The sequence below is a fragment of the Leguminivora glycinivorella genome, chromosome 14, assembly GCF_023078275.1.
Source record: "Leguminivora glycinivorella isolate SPB_JAAS2020 chromosome 14, LegGlyc_1.1, whole genome shotgun sequence".
Classification (NCBI taxonomy): domain Eukaryota; kingdom Metazoa; phylum Arthropoda; class Insecta; order Lepidoptera; family Tortricidae; genus Leguminivora; species Leguminivora glycinivorella.
The window spans coordinates 8,210,143-8,232,904 of record NC_062984.1 but is presented as its reverse complement, the minus strand read 5'-3'; the positions used below and the strand labels follow the sequence as shown (position 1 = coordinate 8,232,904).

The 22,762-nt window shown below is 35.2% G+C and overlaps 1 protein-coding gene across 2 annotated transcripts in view; it reads right to left on the bottom strand.

Annotated features, from left to right (window-relative positions):
• Positions 1-22,762, bottom strand: part of LOC125233303 — a 214,584-nt gene that overhangs the window by 143,497 nt on the left and 48,325 nt on the right. For both annotated transcript variants that reach the window (XM_048139264.1, XM_048139265.1), the window contains exon 3: positions 285-337. The gene's annotated coding sequence lies outside the window, so the exon portion shown is untranslated. The remainder of the gene's footprint in view (positions 1-284; positions 338-22,762) is intronic.

The window sequence follows — 22,762 nt, the reverse complement described above, 5'->3', positions numbered from 1 at the left end:
GGCCATTGCCGTCTCCGTTAAATTTGGATTCACATAGGTTCAGTAACATTCCTTCTGGCCAGGCCCCGTAGCAGAATGGCATTTCTCCGACGCCAAACGAAAGCGATACGCCGCTGGCTCTGTCGCGCCTATACGCAAGCGCGATAGAGATAGATATCTACTAGCGCTTCGTTTCGTGAGCGTTTCGTGAGCGATTGTGCCATTCGGCTAGCCACCCAGAAAACAAGTGGAACCTACATAGTCCAAGATTAATAACCTTCAAGTAAAAATCATGAGTAACTTACCGATTTATTTCCGTAATTAGGCACCTGTGCACACGCTTCTCAATCAGCTCGATCTGCAACAAACAGATTAGCATCAACAATGGCCTATTAGCCGCGGCCCAATTCGGTAAGCAGATGGGAATGGGGCGTGAGAAAGCAATCAGTTTCATTTATTTTCATACGCATTCACGTTGGGAAAAATCTAAGTATGAACATTAGCACGTTTCTGAGAGAGCATTCTCAGACTTTGCCTAGATTTCAGTTGTCCAGGCAGTTCAACATAACTTACGTCTTTGCGCTTAAAGCTCCATTTACAGGGAAAATCAAAGATAAGTTTTCCTTTTGCCTATGAAGGTAGTAGGTACCTATTCCTTGTTCGTGTGTAAACCTTATACGGGCGGTAAATTAAACCAGACGTATATGTAATTAATTCATAAGTGTCACAACACTCAATTAAAAGTAAGTAAGTAATAATTTTATGTTATAATACCATACCATACCATAAATTTTAAACCCTGTATTTTTTGGCAATGTGCTCAGGTACAAAATGGTTGCAATGACAGTTAATAAGATTACACAGGCGGTATGAGCTTTGGAAGTAACTATCAAAGAGCGTTTAACGAAAATGTATTTTCATTAAACATTAAATATTATTTAAATTTAAGACACAATATCTGGGCGGACTTTTATTATCTCACGTCTTTAGATAAAAAAAAACTCCTTATAAATACAAAAACAAAAAAAAGCTTAATTTCTGTCCGGGATTCGAAACCCTGACACCTGCGATTTGTCTGCGAACATTAGACCGACCTCGTACGATTGAGCTAAGCGGGACCGATGCGCATTTTACGTTTAATAACGCGAAAGAAAAACTCATGAAAACTCGAAAATTCGCGTTTTCCGGGATCTAAGGCTACGCTAGATCAATTTTTCACCCCCGAAAACCCCCACATAACAAATTTCAGCGAAATCGTTAGAGCGGTTTCCGAGATCGTCGGTATATATTATATATAAATAAATAAATGTACAAGAATTGCTCGTTTAAAAGTATAAGATTTATTTAATTACATTTCATATGTCGTATACTCACCACTGTTAAGAGATTCGCCCGTATTTGCTTTACACTGTATCTATCTATAGTGATCTTAGGGCCACTTAAATCAACCACATTTGGCAGACACATTATCGTCACGCAGCAGACGTCTGTGGATCTTCCCATACAATAAAATTTAACGAACGCTTTAACGGTGACAGAGGGCTTGATGCAACCAGCCCTTAGAATAGTAAAAAGTTGTTTTTTGTATAGCCTATATTGTTTCCCACTGCTGGGCAAAGGCCTCCCCTGTTTTTCGCCACTCGTCACGGCTCTTTGCATGCTCCCGCCAATCGCTACAAAATGAGTCCAGGTCTTTCCGCCATCTCATTTTTGGCCTACCTCGGCCTCGGGTAATTGTGTCGCTTAACTTCAAACCTGGATAAATCCATTCTGCTTTATGGTTGAATATATAAAAAATATAATATGATCGGAAAGATAATCAACCTTATAGCAGAATGGATTTTCCGCCATCTCATTTTTGGCCTACCTCGGCCTCTGGTAATTTGTGGTGCCCATTCGGTCGCTAAAAGTTAAAGCATTAAAAAGTTAGCACCGGATATTTAAAAATAAATCTCACATAGGTACATACATGTAATTTCTTTATTACAATCATAAAACCGGAACCGCAAATGTGGATCGAATAATAATCGATACTAAAACGATTTATTACAATCGATTAATGGTCAGAGTTATCCATCATGACATCACCTTCCTATACGTCACTTTCCTAAACGTCACTTTGGTGCACGTCACTTTAATTCACGTCACTTTCTAATGTTGTTTTGACAGCTGCTCAATGTTACGAATCAACAATCAGTGTTTTAATTGATAACGAGGAAATTGGAAGGGTTAGATTGTCTCTCCGTATGTTCGCTAATGGGTTTAGCTATATCTGCGACAATTTCGAATGGCAGGTGATTTCAACTAATCTAGCCGGCGTATTATGCTTCCAATGGTATCACTTATCTATGTGGATAAAGTATCCGTCACGCTTTGGCAAGCATGTCAGTGTGAGAGTGACAAATGTCTTATCGAAGAGGATTGGATACTTATCTAAATATATTCTTGTTAGTACTTATATTGACCAGTCACGGGAAACCGTTTTTCCGTGATCATGATGCATGCAACTGCGTCGAAATATCGGGAGCTCGACAAAAATCAAAAAGGTAATCACGGTCTATATCCCGGTCAATATAAGTCTAATGAAAATAACCGTGAATCATTCAAAACTCTTCTTGTTAGTATCTGGGCCATTTTTTTTTCCAAGTCCACCCCACTTTTTTGGATTTGGAAATTTTTATGTGGATTCGACTCAGAATCGCGAGCTCCTCGCGAGATCCTGATGGGAGGAAAAAAGTGTCCCAAGGTTTTTCCCATTTCCCATTCCGTTACCATTCTGTATAATATTCTGTACCTATGTAGGAAATCTGGGGACATTTTTTTTCTCCTATCAGGATCGAAAGACCTCGCGATTCTGAGTATGAATCGCGTAAAAAATACCCACGTTACAAAAATAGTCTACCTACACTAAACGATAGATAGGTTTTTGAGAAATCTCAAAAAAAAAAAAAAGCCCATAATCAAATTCTCAGTCAAAATCGGTGTCATGTTCCTAATAAATAGTAAAAGTCTCATAAAAGATGAAATTATTCAATATGACCATGTTCTGCAATATTATATTCGGTTTAGATACAACGCATTTTACGAGGGTAATTTCAAGACAATGAGTCTGTGGTTAGAAATTTGCCTTGATTTTCCTAACATGAGTGTTTTAACACTTAACGTCTAGCTATAATGTTGGAGTAGGTATAAAGTTTCAGAACAACTTATATGAAATTAACCCAAAAATTTGTTTTTTATCGAAAAACGTTAACTCCATACATAACAAATTTGTTTTTGTCCGTCTCACGCAAAAAACGTCTGCGAGCGATATTAAGGGATGGAGATACTTTTTGTCTCTTTCTGAAATACTACATATTTTTTTAGAGGAAAAACATAAGAAAATGTCGATGTATTACGGCAAAAATGATACAACGATTTCATGATTGGTCGCATCGTAATAGTTGCTCAGTATACTTATATTTACCTCGTGATATTATTGCAGTGACTAAATAAACACTCCGGATAAGTGTATGGTGTTAATATAAGAGCATAAATTATATAATATGGAGCAACCTGGGTACCCAGTCCGTGACAAACGCTTACGCTTCGCAAACGTATCGCATCTATCTCTCTCTCTCTCTATCGCTCTTCAGTAGAAGCGCGAGTAGAGCGACAGATCCAGACTTTTCGATCATCACATTGCGTCACGATTATCGCTTCTAGGCTGAACCCTTTACAAGATATCGTCAAACGGTATCGATGGTCGATAAATCGCTTAATGACTTAATCTGCCCGTCGTGGACGTAAAAACGGAAGCAATCATTACATTCCGATGGCATAACTGTTGATGTTTACAAGATGAATACCACACTGACCTAGCTATTACGAATATCGATCAACTATAGAAATAAAATTAATATTTACGTATATTCTTGTTTTTAACCGACTTCAAAAAAGGAGGAGGTTCTCAATTCGACTGAATGTTTTTTTTTTTTATTATTATTTTTTTTTTTTTTTTTGTATGTATGTTACTCGATATCTCCGAGAATCGTGGACCGATTTTCAAAATTTTTTTTTTGATCGAACCGGTATAATCCCGAGATGGTCCCATTGGCAACAAGTCAGGGTCTGATGATGGGATCCTGGAGAAATCGAGGGAACTCTTTAAATGTTATAGGCACATGTAATGTTTTTAGTCTATTTTGCAAAGGTACACCAGTATTTACGTCTGATGGTAATAATTTTATGTGGCTGAGCTGATGATGGAAGGTCAACTCCTCAATGGTTAGGAGTTTAAGGATAATTCTTTCACTACTGTACATGTATTCGGACTGATACATATAATATCACTAGGAACCACTAAAAATCAACTGAGCTGATGATGGAAGGTCAACTCCTCAATGGTTAGGAGTTAAAGGATAATTCTTTCACTACTGTACATGTATTCGGACTGATACATATAATATCACTAGGAACCACTAAAAATCAACAAATAAATAAACTTTTTAACAAAAAATAAAACCGCCTTTATTTTTGAAGGCGGTTTTATGTTGTTTTTGTGTTCGGTGGGTGGTCCAGCGGTAAAAACGTTTAAGACCCGACAGACGCGAACTGTGGCCTGAAAGGTGGACTTGGTCGCTTTTCTTTTAGTACTTAAGTATATCAAATAATCGCTTGACCATTGCGTAATGCGTACACCTATTTACCTAATTTTCGTAAAGCGCCTTAATATTTACGATCCAAAGATTTCAAAGATCAACCCGAAGATTTTCTAGTGAAATCATACGTTATCTGACACTGACTTGACTTGATTTGTCGCATTCCTCCATCATCGCTATAAAATCCGGAGTTATTTTGAAAGCTCATGTACTGTAAAAACGGTAAAGAAGAATGGCGAATAAGTGAAGTGGTACTGATAATTTAAGCTAGTTGTCGCGTGATTGACTCGTGATTGTTGCTAGATGTCACTTTACTATGCCTATACAAATAACTCGCATTTACTGATGTATGGAGTTACAACTCTTCCCTTACTTTTCCTCTATGGTACAGCAACTAGTACCTACGTGCCGATGGGTATTTTTTACACAAATGTTTAGTGATATTCTTAGTAAATTATCCATATTAGCATATAAAACTATGGTTCAACACAATCTTGATAACCTAATGCAATTTTAATTATCAAGTAAGCAGTGCATGAGGACATCAAGCAAGAATCGGTGCATGAACCCAAATGGATTAAGATGTTATAAAAACTACTTAGAAACTGAACTTATCAAAAATAACTCCTGTGACGATAGTTTTAAGAACTTTTCCAACAATTTTATTGTTATTGTTTGTGTAAAGTTTTCTGCTATCTATTACACGAATGAGGTGAAATATTTGAAGGAAAACAATGATGGGAAGAATTGTTAATTTAAGAGTTGACGGAAATTAAGTGAGACATGGCTTGTGGCCATGTTGGGGTCGCTAGTGCGAAATAATTATAATAATGGCCTTTTGTTTCGTTTGGGCTGGGTCTTAATTTTGTACCTACCTTATCTCGAAAGAAAAGAATAAAGAAAGGTCGATTTACAAGGAACTTCACGCTTCTAACATATTATTCCGACTAAATTATAATGAGAGCTGATTTTCCTTTTGCTAATTTGGGATTGTTCGTATAGTATAACTTTCTTACAAAAATTAGTAAAATCGCGTACAGATAGATAAGAGTATCTCGTTTTCGATTTTCGAGTCACCCTGTATAATACCTTTTCGAATGACATAGTATTTTTGGATTAGTTAGAATTCTTATTTTATTCCAAATAATCAAATTTCTAACTTCATTGACGTCATCGGTCGGGACCAGATGGTTGACACTCCTCATAATTATTATTAGAAACATTACCTGACGCAAATAAAACTGTACTATCTATCTGTAGTTTCCATATGCTATGTATAAACGTTTTTTAATGTGCCTGTTTAGTCAGTCAGTGCACCAATCAAAACAATCATTAATACATTTCCTCCTCATATCAGTTCAAAGCTATGCAAGTCGATTATCTCCGACATGGACGGACGTTTGACGAAATTGGCTACAAATGATTGATGTCTGAACGCGATCTCACGGATTTCCTGTATCTCCCGGCGAAAGTGAAAAAAACGCTTAGACTTTCTTTAGTAATTGTTAATCTAAGTATTGTTACGTGTTACATATCATGCATCGGGCACGTAATCGTGCGCGGAATTAGTCATTTTGAAAGTGATCGTTTTGATGGAGGGGTAATGATGCGCTTAGATTTGCATGTATGAACATTTGTTATAGGAAGTCTGAAAATTAAAGTCTCCTCCGGCTTTCTTCGGTAACTTTTTGATTGATAGCACAAAAAACACCGTTAAATCATCTAGTAAGTATTAATTAAATTAATTACATTTCCCAGCATGTAGTAAAATACGTCTGAAGCTCACAGGAAAGTTAGATATTCAGATTATATTTTTGCTGTATTACATATATCTTCTTATCCCCAAACAAGGGGACGGCCTTCCTCATTTTTTTGGCTTCTCGTTTTTTATTTATTCGGTCTTCTCGTCCGTTATGAAGCACATTAGGTACATAACATTTTACAGGCACCTCATTCTGCGAATCTTGCCATAGCTCGTGAAAATCTTGCATCTAGCGCACACCTCGCATTATTTAACCAAACATGTACAACAATAATATAACTGTTGAACGTCTAGGACGTTTCAAAGAGACCAACGTTCAGACCTTACAAGTGCATGAAGGAATGCGAACGGTACAGGGAGTCTATTCGCGAAACGTCATGTCGTCTGGTACCTTGTTTCTAATGTAATTAGACCTAGAGAGTTGAATGATTCGTTGTTAGTTTCACTAGATAATGTAATTGACACCCGTTAACCGTAACTATGACGCATGTAACTGCGACGACATATCGAAAGCTCGACAAAAAAAGTACAGCCAATCACGGTATGTAATATGCCGGTCAGTATGATTCTAATTAGACCTTAAACATTCGAATTACTAAAAATTTGGAAAGTGCTGAATACCAAGGTACCTATACCTACAGACAGTTACACAAAGTATAACTTTTTGATTCGATAAACTGAAATATGTAAAGAAAAAGTGAACTAGAGTGAAATCGTTCTCTGTAATAAAAATGCTGCATCTGCATCTGAGAGATTGCTTATTTTATTATTTCGTTTAGTTAAATATTAAATTTATTTCAATTTAGTAGAAATCACGTAATAGTTCGAATCAATATATACAAGTATACAATGAGTATACATACAAGCGCTGGCGGTAAGTACGTTCGACTTTCGTTCCGGAGGTCGCGGGTTCGAACCCCGGCTCGCACCAATGAGTTTTTCGGAATTTATGTGCGAAATGTCATTTGATATTTGCCAGTCGCTTTTCGGTGAAGGAAAACTTCGTGAGGAAACCGGACTAATTCCAATAAGGTCTAGTTTACCCTTCGGGTTGGAAGGTCAGATGGCTGTCGCTTTCGTAAAAAAAAACTGCCTACGCCAAATCTTGGGATTAGTTGTCAAAGCGGACCCCAGGCTCCTATGAGCCGTGGCAAATGCCGGGATGACGCAAGGAGGATAATGATGATGATGATGATGACTATGAGTATACATATAGTTTTTAATTGCGACAGAATTTTTTCGATTTGAGCTTTAAGATACGTCAATAGTCTACATTTTTGACTCTGAAATATCCGATCCGTGTCTACGTAGTCAAATATCCTTATCTGATGAATGATCGAGTCAGTAGGTACCTAAGTCATCTTTGTGAATGTGCACAGGATATAGGTACGCGGTAAGAAAAGCCCGGGGCGATCGCTGCGTCTGTAATTTCTAACCGCCGCTTAATGGGCAGTGTGTAGCTGCCTTTAGGCTCAGGACACACGGCATGGAGATACGCCGCGCCCCGCCGAGTTTTCTGATAGATGTGATGTCTAAAAGTTAAGAAAGAGTAGTTTCAGTTGACAATATTTCAGAAGCCTTTCATATTTATTTTGTAACTGTAAGGAATCGTAAGGTATCGATTTCAAACTAAAAAGTAAAAACCGTAGTTTTCTGGACGTTTTTGATAACTTTAACGTAATTTTACTCGGCTTGCTGTAAGTTACACTCTATACTTACTCATACTGGCATATTAGTGCAAAAGAGAGGTTTATAAAATTAATAATTTGACGTCAGCGAATATCAAAGTAGACATTATTAATACCTACACTCTAAAAAATTTTTGGTTGCTCCTATCAATATTTTGATAGTCGTAGTCAAGCATCTTGATTCCATACGAGCCTGATAAGATCTTAGACACATCAAATAAGGTAATTTTGATTGCTCTTACTTTTGCAACGTAACTGAATCGATTAAGATCTTGTTCAATAATTCCATGAAAAATAATTATGTTAACTAAATTACCTTAGTAAGTTCAACTAAGGATTGAATCAACCTATGTTACATAGTTATGCCTAACAAGTTCATAATTGATTCAAGGTGTACAATGGTTAGGAATAACAAAACACCTAAGTTATTACTTCAATCATACATTCCCTTGTTGTTTTTAGTAATCAGCTTTATTTGAATTATATAAGATCGTAATTGTAGTGATCAACTTAACGTCAACTAAGAGAAAACTGCTCTTAGTTGGTCTTCATTTTTTAGAGTGTAGCTCATAGTAAAGTTTTTTGACAAATGTTACCAACACATTGTTATTTCTACGTACCTAAAAGCGGAAATAGTAAGAAATGTATGGGATCCAAATTTTACGACTTTTCTCTTCTCGCCCAAATTTTATAATGTACACTGTACAGTCACCTGCAAATACAATTATAGTATAGCCTCTAGCGACCCACCATACAAAAAATTTGCCAATCAAATTTGAATCAATGGTACTATAAAACAGGGTTGAATTTGATTTTTTTGAAAATCGAACGAATCAAAACAAAAGCAACTCAATTCTATTTAACGTAGATTCAAATTCCATCGTATCCCGTAGGTATTTTGTCCTAGTATTAGGACATTGAACCCCAGGAGGATAAAACAAAATCCACAAAAATATCTGACCTTAATTACAGAACTATAAGAAAGTGTCACATATTCTCAACTTTTGATGACTAACATATTTTCTGTTGGTAAAGTAGGTTATCTTATAGTGCGTAAATCAAAATTAGGAACTTTCTGCAGCGCCGTCCGGCGATAAACCGCGCCGTGTTTAGCCACTTTTATGACTTCGGACAAGTGAAATTATTATTTGTATTTCATTTGTCCCGTAGATTGATAGGTACTTGCGGGTATTAAGACCAGTTTCACACCGGGTGATGTTGATAACATACTGGTAATTTTGCATCATTTTGCACGGTCATTTTTTAATACTTTTAAATTTTTCTTCCATATAGTCAAAACGAATTTATTTCGATTTTATTTATCATGTTTAGCAATTTTACTTAACCTGAAAATATTGTATTCGTTAAGCGACCATAAATATTCGAATAAATAAACAATACACTACAAATACAATTACATTACATTAGACTTATATTGAAATCTAAAAAAAAAATCGTTGAAATATCGGGAGCTCGACAAAAATCAAAAAGGTAATCACGATCTACATATATCCCGGTCAATATAAGTCTAACAAGAAGAATTGCTTTTAGGGTTCGGTATTTCTTTTCTGTCCCCTTTCTTCCCGTGGGTGTCGTAGAAGTCGACTGTAGGATATGGGTTAAATTGTGGCGTAGGCGAGAGGCTGGCAACCTGTCACTGCAATGTCACAATGTGGATATCTTTCCACCTCTTTTTTCCAAGAGTTGCACTAAAACGTAAGTAGTTCATGTGCTCTGCCTACCCATTTATGGGATACAGGCGTGATTATATGTATGTTTTTTTTATTCAAAGAAAGTTCAACAAACCATCGTATTAACTTGTCAACAGACCTTTATAGAGTCTAGAATGATCTACATTTTGTTGATCTTGAAATTCTTGTACTTTTTGTACACCACTCTTACCAATTTACAAGTTAATATTTAAGATCATTAACTAAATGTTTTTGCAATTTTATAATAAGCAAATTATCAGTAGCAAGAATACCTACATTACAAAGGCGGGCCGGTACTTTTTTGAGGCGACCGCAACAAGTAGCCAACGCAATGTAAATATAGTTTAGTTTGTGGACTATTCACGCAGATTACAAAGGCTCGCTATGTTGTGTGGTTACTCTGTGGCGGATGCGTTTTGAATTTTAGCAGGAACACTGACATTGTGAGTTTACTGAATGTCTGGTTGCTTTATTTATTTCTACAATGTCGTTTGTCTGCAATATGAGTTTTTGACGTTTCAGAATACTACTCCATAGCATAAACGTCACATTAATTATAACAGTGCCCATGAATGGTTCCCTACTGAAACAAAAAAAAATACGTACATTTTCCATGACATTACGCTATGGAGTACATATTCTATAAAACTAAAAAATCATGGTATGTACAATCACCGGCAAAAAATAGTCCACGAAAATATCTGATACAATCTTTTTTTTTTTCTAGTAGACAGTAGACTCATAAGAGTAAGTATACTACTCTTTGTATGATTGTAACTATTGCCGATGACTGTACCGGTATTTCGTTTTTATCATGAATTAATTTTAATAACTATCGCTGACTTCTAAAACGGTTTGTAAATAGCTACCGACAGCAATACGAGTATAATAACTAGAAGTAGATCTTATAATATTAATATACCAAACAGCGTGTAAGAACTAAATCATTAAAGGACTGTTCACACTATAAATCAAGCTGAACCCTACTAGACTGTCAATATAATGTCATGTAGTACTAAGTCGATATTTATTGATGAAGTGGTTTTATCCTGATTAGGTGATAATGACATAAGAAGAAGCAATTTGTCTACCGCCACATTAACTATAATTAAAAGGAAAACGCGTTTTTCTACTAACGAGTAGACTGGACGACCACCATACTTGAAAGAAGACCATTACATACATGTGAAATCGATAGGTAATTTTTGTAATCAAGAGAGGAGTAATTATAGTAGATATCAGCTGATATTGAAATTAGCTTCGTCATATATGGATTAAATAGAGCCAATATATGGAATATTTACCTCACGTATGAAAGTCAACACGAATATTGGCGAATTCATCCTGTGCAAGTTGGCAGGAAGTTAGCCCTAGCTAAAATATTGATCAAAGTACCGCCTAAGGTGTGCTAAGGTGATGAATGAAAAGAAATTCAAGCTAGTGACATTTTCACTCACGTGATGCGGAGGGATGAAAGTAGCGAGATGAAAAATGTTTTAATAGTATTTTATACAATCGTGATATAATACAAAGCTTTTCAGTCGAGTACCATGTTTAGGCCAAGAAGCGCTGAGCCGTTCAGTACGCGAAGAGTGAAAAGTTGCTATATCGCCACGTATACAATACTTTTTCTATGAGTCATCATCTTCGTCATCAATGGACGAAAAATATCATCATTCAAGTTAAAATTAATGTCAATAGCGTCGTTTACCGTTGTATCAACATCGAATTACCTGCCAAGTGCCAACCAATTGTTTGTAATAAACGTCTCTGATTGGTCGATAACGCGATAGATAAAAAAAGACGTGTGCAGAAAAAATTGCATGAAAAGTTTGTATAAAGTTCTATTTTTTACATTATCGCAGTTAACTAAAAGTGAACTGTAATGAAATATTATAGTTGACTAATGTCAAAGACTATCTAACACTGAAAAGTCACATTTTTAATCTGTGATGTCCTAATTGACAGATTAAAGTCGACGAGATGAAAAAAGTTTTTAAAATTAATTTGAAAGGATACTTATAAACAGGAAAGGTGGATGGTTTGTGTGAGAGATGATTAGAAACAAACGCTTATGTAGATACAAAGAGATGATGGGAGATAGTGTAATGTAGAAAAAATATATTCTGCGCCGAACCCGAAAAAAGGTAAGCGTTAGATGAAAAAAAAAATGGAATAGTGTGCTCTAATTATGTTAATAACGAATTGAAATAAAAACTTTAAAAAAAACCCTACTTTTTTTAATAAGTCAGTTCCAAGTACAAAACACTGATTATTTTCTCTGTACATCAAGCAAAGAGCTATGTAATGATAATAGAGACATAAATAACCCTACACCAATGGACGCACTATTTTTTACAAGGAATACCATACTCTTTTCTGCGAAACTGCCTCCTTATAAGGATTGTCAGGAAGGTATTGAAATAGAAACAAGAATTTCTAAAAAAAGAAAAGGTATTCTTCATCGTTATTCAATTATTTTTACTATAATGATGTCAAATACCAACTGAATATGGACATAGAAATTAAACAGATTCTCTAATTAAAATATTTTCCTTTACAACTGGATTATTTACATATTTAGCGTCTTTATTTACGCTGACTTCTTATGCATTTTTTTCTAACTATAAACATATCTAAGCGACCATATGTTGCAAAACATATTTTTAACATAATCATGCAAATATTAAGAGTATGCCAGTATTCAAGTTATATTTAAGTTTTCTTTTTTTACTCATTAAAAAGATACAAATACCAACCGGATTTGATGCGTAACAAATAAAATTTTAAGCTTACGCCAAAATCGAAAAATTATGCCATGGAATTCACTCTCAAATTCCTATTTTAAATTGAACAAGTATCAACTCTAGAAAATGTATTACAATTTCAAATACTGCTCCGATATTCGATTTGGATTTGCAACATTATAACGAAGGGAACAGCATATTTGATCGAGGGCCATTTCTGGGCAGAAAGCTGGGGGCCTATTCTGTAGGACTCTCCAAGCCTGTACAATATATGTTCAATATTATATGATGGCAAAGAGAGCGGATGGAGCGATGGCTAGATGCTAACGACTCGCACTAGACATCTTGAAAGCCTTGTCGTTCAGCAAACGCGACTGACATGATGTCTAATATTCATATCAATTCAAAGTGGAAATAAAATTAATATTTTTATTTTCAATCATACTTAGAAAATGAAAGGAAAATTAATAGTCATCATCTTCAGTGAGGTAAATGATGAAATGACGAGTGATAGATATGTATGGAAGAGAAAGACATGCTGCGCCGACCCCAAGTGACTGGGATAAGGGCAAGAGAATGATGATCTGCAGTGAGGTAGTATCTAAATTCTAAACCATATCACTGGTGTTAAAAGACAGGATCCGTCGTATCAAAACTAAAATGTTGAAAACGAATCTATCTCCTTGTTAGGACCCGGCTTTAATCATTCAGATTACAAGGAATCCGGGAAATGTATTCGTTGGCAAGTCTTCTAACCTGATGTTTGATGTCTATTTATTATTATTGAATTTAAAAATATGTGTGAAACACTGTTCATAATTATCTTGTTTTGTATTAGTAGGGAATTTTCGATTCATTATGCAAAGTCAGGTGCGCAAAACTTTGAAGCTATTTTGGAATAACTAGAAGTTTTTAAATTATGGAAATCAATCCAAGAAACTATAGTTTTCGTTAACATTTTTATTGAGCCATTAATTTATGCAACTATAGGAAAAAAATATTTTTAACAAATATTTTGATTTGTGTTTTTTAGTCACACTATTACATATAAAATAAAAATCGAAATAAGATGCCATAATATTAAAGAAAAAATGACGGACGCCACCGGTGACGGACGCCGGTCTTTAGAAATCCGGGCTAACGCCATGAACCCCTAGGCCACCCCGTCACAATCAATGTATGTTAATAAGTTTGATGACATGCTAAAATTAATTACCTTTCGCCGCATAGGAAGCGAGAATAGCGTAAAACACAATACATAATGTGTCATAATTGTCCCGCTGATACAATCTCACTTACTATTACTTAATTAAGTTATTGCTTAGTCATTACATGCATGGTTACGTGAGCCAGTGTAATTTACATATACGTGTCCCACGGTTATAAAATAAAGAGGAAGTAACAAGAAAGTGTAAAAAAGTAAGTATTTAGTTTTAGATGTCGATCAAAATTATTGATTTATAAATTGTGTGAAACTTCATAACTCTTCAGAACGCGACATATGGGCACCAAAATTGGTGCGAGTAAAATGGTGTGCACGAAAGCGAGCCAAGTGTGCAGGCAAAGCGACCAATCGCACACGTGATGAGAACTCATTCAACCAATCGCGTTGCAGCGTTCCACCAAGGTGCATCAAACGTCAAACGGGAATGTTCGCTCGAAATTATATGAATTGCCTTATAGTTTTGAAATCTTTAATAAAATAGCAATTCGTTCAGAAGGTTTTTTTTAATATTTGCCCCTACTGTAAATTGGGTTTGAATATATTTTATAATTCTGAGTGCTTGTGTAAAGGTAAACGGACGTTTTATTGTGTTTGCAAATGTTTTCCGCCTAGTGTTTGCATGTGTACTTACAATTAGATGGGCGTAGATTAAATATGCTGTTAGATTCGTGAGCCTTCACAAACAGGCCAATTTCAACGTTTATTGACACTATAATAAAATTTAACTGGTACAATTCCTTTAATATGTTAGGTAAGTACCTTATCTGCAAAATTCTGTATCTGTTATAAAATAAAAATTGTATCTAAATTAACTGCTAAGCTTCATTTTTTTCTATTATTCTTCTATTGGTTCATATGTATCAGGTATGTGTGTTTGGAAAACAATGCATAAGTAATTTGAAATATTAAGCACATTGTTTATTTTTCTAGCGCCAAACTTTTAAGGATATTTTTTATAGGATTTACAATCTTCATACTAAGAATCGCGTACGTCGATTTTTTTGCGGCACCTACGAGTATTAAAATTTAATACTCGTAATTAAAAATACTATATTTTTTTTATGTGTATTGACATAATATAATGACATTCAAATAAAGAAATATCTCATTTGTTCTTATAAAAAATAAAAACACGCAAAAATATTTTAGGTTAAATATGATTTTTTGTATAGTCCCGTATTTTTAGGGTTCCGTTCAACTAGTCGCCATGTCCTGTCCGTCCGTCCGTCCGTCCGTCCGCGGATAATTCAGTAACCGTTAGCACTAGAAAGCTGAAATTTGGTACCAATATGTATATCAATCACGCCAACAAAGTGTAAAAATAAAAAATGGAAAAAAATGTTTTATTAGGGTACCCCCCTACATGTAAAGTGGGGGCTGATATTTTTTTTCATTCCAACCCCAACATGTGATATATTGTTGGATAGGTATTTAAAAATGAATAAGGGTTTACTAAGATCGTTTTTTGATAATATTAATATTTTCGAAAATAATCGCTCCTAAAGGAAAAAAAAAGTGCCCCCCCCCCCCCCCCCCTCTAACTTTTGAACCATATGTTTAAAAAATATGAAAAAAATCACAAAAGTAGAACTTTATAAAGACTTTCTAGGAAAATTGTTTTGAACTTGATAGGTTCAGTAGTTTTTGACAAAAATACGGAAAACTACGGAACCCTACACTGAGCGTGGCCCGACACGCTCTTGGCCGATTTTGATAATATTAATATTTTCGGAAATAATCGCTCCTAAAGGAAAAAAAAGTGCGTCCCCCCCCCCCTCTAACTTTTGAACCATTTGTTTAAAAAATATGAAAAAAATCACAAAAGTAGAACTTTATAAAGACTTTCTAGGAAAATTGTTTTGAACTTGATAGGTTAAGTAGTTTTTGAGAAAAATACGGAAAACTACGGAACCCTACACTGAGCGTGGCCCGACACGCTCTTGGCCGGTTTTTTTTTTGGTTGACAGTAAAGTTTTAATACTTTTTTAGCAATAAACTATTCTCACTCTTATCGCAAAGTCCGTCACTGTCATATATTACAAATAAGAAACTCCTTTCTGTCTAGGAGTTTCTTATTGTTAATTATTTGACAGGTACTGGTACTAATTCTGCATTTTAACATACAGCCATGACATCTGTCGGTTCTAACTTTAAATGATTCTAAACGTTGTCAGAATGATGAGCAAATCTCGTTAAAACAAGTAAACTCGTGTCTAAGGACGCTTTAAATTGCTTCAAGCACTCCAAAAGACATTACCATTAATTCCATATAAAGACTGGCCAAGTTTGAGACTTTAGGGGGGAATACGGGTTCTGTAATATTTTTTATTCACTTTTTTTCTATCTACATCATTTTATAACTTGAATAGGATTTGTGTTTTTTTTGTAATTTCTGTGAAAGTATCTCACATTTTTTTTTAAACTTGTCTTCATATAAACACACGAGTTTTCTTGAAGTTTTCAAGAAAATAATATACACCTATTATGTACTGTACCTCTACCTATGCCAATTTTAAAGGCCAACTCCGCAGTTGCAATCTAGGTCGTATTCTACATAGATATGTCCGTGGCCAAAGGTAAAATGCTTATTATCACGCTGCTCCCCTTTACTACCTAATGTCAAAAAAAAAACATCAAAATAAAAATAATAAACATATAATTATATTACATTCGAAAAACAGAAAGTGCAATGAATTAGCATTCATAATATATCATACTACAATCAACTTTAATAGTTTATTTTGTTATAGCATTATTTTTAAGAAAAAAAAAACCGCCTTCCTTTGTCCGCCACCAAATGTCACTGTTCTGGACGTAAGTGCATGCTGTTCTTATAAAAATACCAAAGTCACTATAAGTGTGCCGTTCAGATTTGAGGAGTTCCGTTCTGACCATCATCAGCAATTCCACTGCACCAAATATCACTGTTCTGGACGTAAGTGCATGCTGTTCTTATAAAAATACCAAAGTCACTATAAGTGTGCCGTTCAGATTTGAGGAGTTCCATTCTGACCATCATCAGGAGTTCCACTGCACCAAATGTCACTGTTCCCGTAAATGCATGCTGTTCCTTTAAAAACACAAAAATCACCATATGTATGCCTTTCAGATTTGAGGAGTTCCCTCGATTGCTCCAGGATCCCATCATCAGAACTGGGTTCTGAGAAAAATGGGACCAATCTGTATGCATATACATTCAATCAAAAAAAAATAATTTCAAAATCGGTCTAGTAACGACGGAGATATCGAGGAACAAACATTAAAAAAAAACAAAAAAAAAACATACAGACGACTTGATAACCCCTTCCTTTGAGATTTGGAAGGCGGTTAAAAATATACAAAAGAGCCAGAATTTTAGTATAGTTAAATAAACGTAGCGTAGTCTTTTTCTTGCGGATCTCAAGCAACATTTTGATGAAAATGTTTGCGGTGAAATAAAAAAGGTCACGAATGCATACAAAAACGTTACCCTACATTAGCCATATTTTACTCTAATTTTGGTCTTTAATGTAAAATGCTTAGTAATGCAAAAAACCATGTAGGTAATTATTAAAATTTAGCATTTCACAGTTGTTAATAGGTAATACTGCTGTACATCTGGTATACGATAATTTTGATTTGTCAATATTATTATAAGAGTTCACCTGTTATTTTGCTAAAACAATAATACTTACATACCATACATAAATTGATGCCCTTATTCCCAAAAAGTAGGCAGTGCTCATGAAACTGCTCAAGTTTGAGCCACAGGTACCACTATTAGCAATTAATGACTTGAAAGAAGCCGAAATTGTGATATCGCAGTGATAGGACTATCATCCTATCGCCATCGCCAAGGGGGTGGTGAAATTCTTAAGACCTTCACAATACCTACAGTTATCATCATTTCAGCCGTTAATCGCTCACTGCTGGCTTTCGCGATGTACAGTCAACCAATTAGAATCCTAGGCCACTCTCTAGAACCGTGTCGTATTGACACCGTGCTTTATCTGCTATAGAAGTCAGTTTGACGTTTACTGTGAAAGGGTTTTACAGTGACCTAGGACTCAGATTGGTTGACTGCACGCCATTTATCCCAGTCCCGGGCTAGTTTCATCCAGAGGTGCCCCTCAGTTTTGCGAATGTTGTCCACCCAACGTGCCAGCTGATGCCAGGGGCCGATTTTTGAGTCTCACGGCGTTCGAATTCAGAAAATTGTCACTGAAAATAATAGGCAATTCACCGTTTTCAACCGGTACTTTAGTGACAGTGAGACTCAAAAATCGGCCCCAAGGCACAGTATAATAAAGAGTACTATCGTACAGTATGGCCACTTCCGCTCCCCGCTGAAAGCGCCGCCCACCCCCTCTCGGTTACCTCACAGTTACCGCCTGTCAAAAACGCGGACAGTCAACCTGTCATATCTCACTCATACAAGCATGGTACGCGTTCACCTACACGAGCTTAGAATGTGTGCTAGGAACGCGCATCTTTCATATATTTGATCGCCAGTGTCCGAGATGTGCCCAAGGTGAGGCGCTTATTTCCGAAAGCGGCCAATAATAATCATCATCAATGTTTTTGGCGTAAGGGGCACTATTTTTTAAACTAAAACAATTATCAAGTGAAGTTTCGCGATAGATTTATTATGTACTAGCTTTTTCCCGCGGCTTAGCTCGCGTTAAATTGGAAAATTGAGGAATGCTCCATCCACCCCCCATTTTAGGGAAGTGAGGGGTTAGAAAGAGACAAAAATTAGCCTATGTCACTTCCATCCCTTCTAATATCTCCACTTTTAAAAAAATCACGTCAATTGATCGCTAGGTTTTTTCGTGAAAGACAGACAAAGAAACAGACACACACACTTTCTCATTTATAATATTACTATGGATTTCAAACGTATGGTCGTAAATAGTTAAGACTTACGACTAAGTCTAAAATATACCCATGCTCATTCTAAACATGCATCACATGCAGTTATGACTGATTTGCAATTTAAAAACGCGTCTGTTGCCACAACTGTCACGTAGGAACGGAAAACTGCAGGAATACGCAGCTTTAACTAATCCGAATGCATACATTACATATTCTAGTGGGTTTTTGCTATGTTTCATAGACTTCCTTTTTTAGACTTGGCATTTTGAAGGATTTATTGGTGTAGATACTATGTATTTTTTTTAATTGGGTAACATGTTGACACAACTTGACACATGATGAATGATGTTTCTTATTGGTCATGCATTATTAAAACTTATTAGGAATTTTAAAAATTGAGATTATAAAAAAATGGCAACGCACTTAGGAGCGCATAAAATACTGTCTTTTAAAATGAAAATGAAAATTGTTCTACTATTTGATTAAAAAAGAAATGCAATATTTTATATTTTTAAGTCAGTCAGAATCAAAATAGCAATTTCCTTGATCTGCCTTACATTTAGGATAGTACCAACTTATGACAATAACAAACACTCCATACAATGTGACATGGACTTAAATCATAGCGCCGATGTATCAGCACAAGTTATAAATGACTATCATAAGTAATATTTTCTTCGATAAACCCGATAGTTACTCATGAAATAAAACGTTTTGTCACAAAAGCGCGTAACAAAGGCACCAATCAGCGTTGCCATAAAACAAACCTAACCTATCCTACCCTAACCTGGTTATGGATGACCTTAACAAAAACTCTGAAAAGTTTACGATTTCAGAATAATGAGTGACTAATAATATTCTCAATCATTATATTATGACTTTGAACATTTTTTTTTGACATAAATATGTCAAACAAATGTGATCCACAAGTTTAACTATAAATGCTCTCTCTATTGCAGGTGGTCCTTGTATTCCAGTGACGGACGGACGGACACGGCTCGTTGGATGCCGACACGCGACCGCAGGCGCTAGCATGGAAATAGCCTATCTGCCAAGGCTAGCACGGTAGCGAGAAATAGGTTTATTAAGTCACTTCTCGCAATGTTCAGTAGTGCGGCATCATGTCAGTCGAAATGTATGAAACAGACAGATTTTTTTCGCGATTTCAGTATTGGTCCCGTAATAAATATTGTTCATTATGTCCTCAAAAGCCAATATGCAAAGTTTGGCTTACTTACAAAACCACCCTGTATAAAAAACATAAAATCGTTTATTTGTTCCCTTAGTCTGACTGATAATTCGTAAAGTTTAAAAATAATCATAGTGTTGTATGTAGGCAGAGTGGCAAGGAACTTAATTTAGATAGAAGAAACAAATTCATATATTTGTATGGCTTTGTCAATTTTTGTACTGAAGTTGATTCTTGCCTGTAATTTTAAATATGTCTCAGGCTCTGATTGTTCATAATTTTTGTGTTGTTGCAATTGAATATCACGTAACTTTTTTTATGTTTTGGTTGACTTCAACTACAAAAATTGACGCCTGAAAGCTGCAAGCTGCGAGTAAAGACGGACAACTCAGTGGCAACATTTGACCTAAGCGTAAAAGTGACTAATGACAATCAAGAGTGCGGGTAGTTCGAAAAATTCGTACAACTAGATGTTGATACAACTCCCAGCCAGTCTACCCGTGACCACGGACGTAATGTCATGTCCGAAACGACGGGTTAAATATAAACGTAAATTTTACGCGATTAAGTCCCGTTTTAATTTAATAATATGCCTTATAAATTGTTAAAATTCCTATATCCTAGGCGAAAATACGGGATTTTCCCGAATAACCCGACATTAATGACACATCAGCAATCAAGAAAAAAATAATTATACACATCAAACAACCGGCAGTAGGCGAAATTAAGTTCACAAATCAAGCAATATTCATTGCTCCAGCATGATTTATACTTGTATTTGCGTGTAACGCGCGGTGTCACACGATGACAGTAATGTATTAAATTATACGACGTTTTACGTTAGGCCGGTTACAGACTAGCGTTCTAAACAGCGCGTATACGATCGTTTTGGCTTTATAGCCTTATAGTATTTGAGCAGCTACGAAGAGATGACGACGACAATCGGAAACGAAATCTTTCTAGAGATCAACATTTTGATTTGTTTTGCATTTAAATTTATGAAATGATTATCAAACCAAAGTTTTTATTGAAATCGACTGGTAACTGCGACTGACATCCTTTAAACAACGCACCATATGGGTATTTTTTGTGAAACCTCTCTTGCGCGTTTACTCGAGCGTAAAATTAGAATTTTACATTAGAATTTTACACGTTACCTTACATTTCCCTACATTCAACCTGTACGTGATTACGCGCTAAGTACGAGTTTGTGCGCGCGTATAAAACGCTAGTATGTAACCGCCTTTAGTAGATTCGCGTCTAATTTCTAGTAATATGGTTAATGGCTATGTAGATGTATGCATGTTGATACGGATCTGTAGACAGGAAGATGATTTTTACATGAATTTTAAGTGGATTAAAATATCAAGTGCAAACTGAAAAAAGTAACAAGGCAATTTTTTATACCTTTAACAATGCATACGATAAATGAACTAAGTAAGCAATAAAAAAATCACGTCTTCGATTCGATATTAATAATTATTGATAGGCTCGGAGAATACATGATGCTGAACAAGATCTAAAACTGTACCAGGAAGTTTTATTACAACTTTATTTGTAGCAAAAAATACAAACCATCCTATCTTATTTCAAAAACATTTTTAAATAACGTATATAAATATTTCTTTAAATTCTTAAAACAAGTGAGAGTTTTGTTATACCTCCACTAATGGATCATAATTGTTCAAAATCAGTTTAATTACTTAAAAAACTGGCATACCTCATTAATAAGTGACCAATCATGTGTATTATTACCTTGTCGCTTTTATTTTCTTGAAGTTGAGGTTCATTTTAAATCGACAATTTAAAACGAAAAGGTGCCAACATTAAAAATTGGTTTCACTTTCGTTACCAACTGTAAAAGGAAATGTAATTGTGTTTAACACTGGGTGGTATACATACTTATAAATTTCCCTTTTAGTTAATTATGTTGCAATTATATATGATTAATTGCTTGGTTTTTATTGACGACATGTAACATTGTAGTCACAGTGATATATGTTTATATGTAATACATAAATGAAAATGTCGATACACGAGTAAAGTTAATACATTTCAATGCAGATGTAAAAATGGTCATAGGAACTTAACTTTAAAAAAATACAGAATATAAATCATCTTGAGTCCTATTTCTATAGGACTCAGGATATGAGGTATCGTGTGAAAAACATAGTATTTTTTATATAAATGTAATAGATATTTATTACTACTAAAAACACAAACATCTATAACTCCCAAGTTATTTATTCAAGCACAGTAAATCTTCGCGGCCACATTTGTCGCAATAATGGGAAACAAATGACAATCGATCGTAAATGTACAACGTCCGAGCGAAATTCTCTCGGGCTATAAAATAGGTAGGTAATGGAAAGTATGGATGGACTTAATAGTCACTCGCGAGTGTGGTATGAAAAAATGGAATGGCGTTTGACGGCGAGGACCACCTTGAATCAAGTATTTTGTTGAAGCTACAATTGGTTCCTGTAATGTTGCTCTGAAATTCTGTTAAAAAAGACCAAACAATTGTACTTGTAATTTCTTGTTTACAAATTGTGAGTATTTATAGATGTAGGTACAATTTTACATAACAGTGACCACCATCAGTTTAGAGAGGCCTAAAGTAAGATTGTAAGTTGTCTATTGTAACTATTTGCTAGTTTATGTCTCGATAAAAAAAACAGACTAAGGATATGGGAAGTCTTCAAGCAGAAGACTTATAAGATTTAAAGTTAACTTAACAAAATTATAAAATACTCTTATTGACAGACTATTATTAATCATTTCATATTTGCTATTATTAATTAAACGTCTACCCCTTATATTTTTCACTTGGCAACAATTCTAAAAACACCACCATAAAATTAACAAAGCATGCAAAATGAATTATCTCAACCATCGCCTCGTTCAAATTAAACAAAGCACCAACTGTGTCATTGTTTAACGCCTGATTAAAACCTAACTGTCGA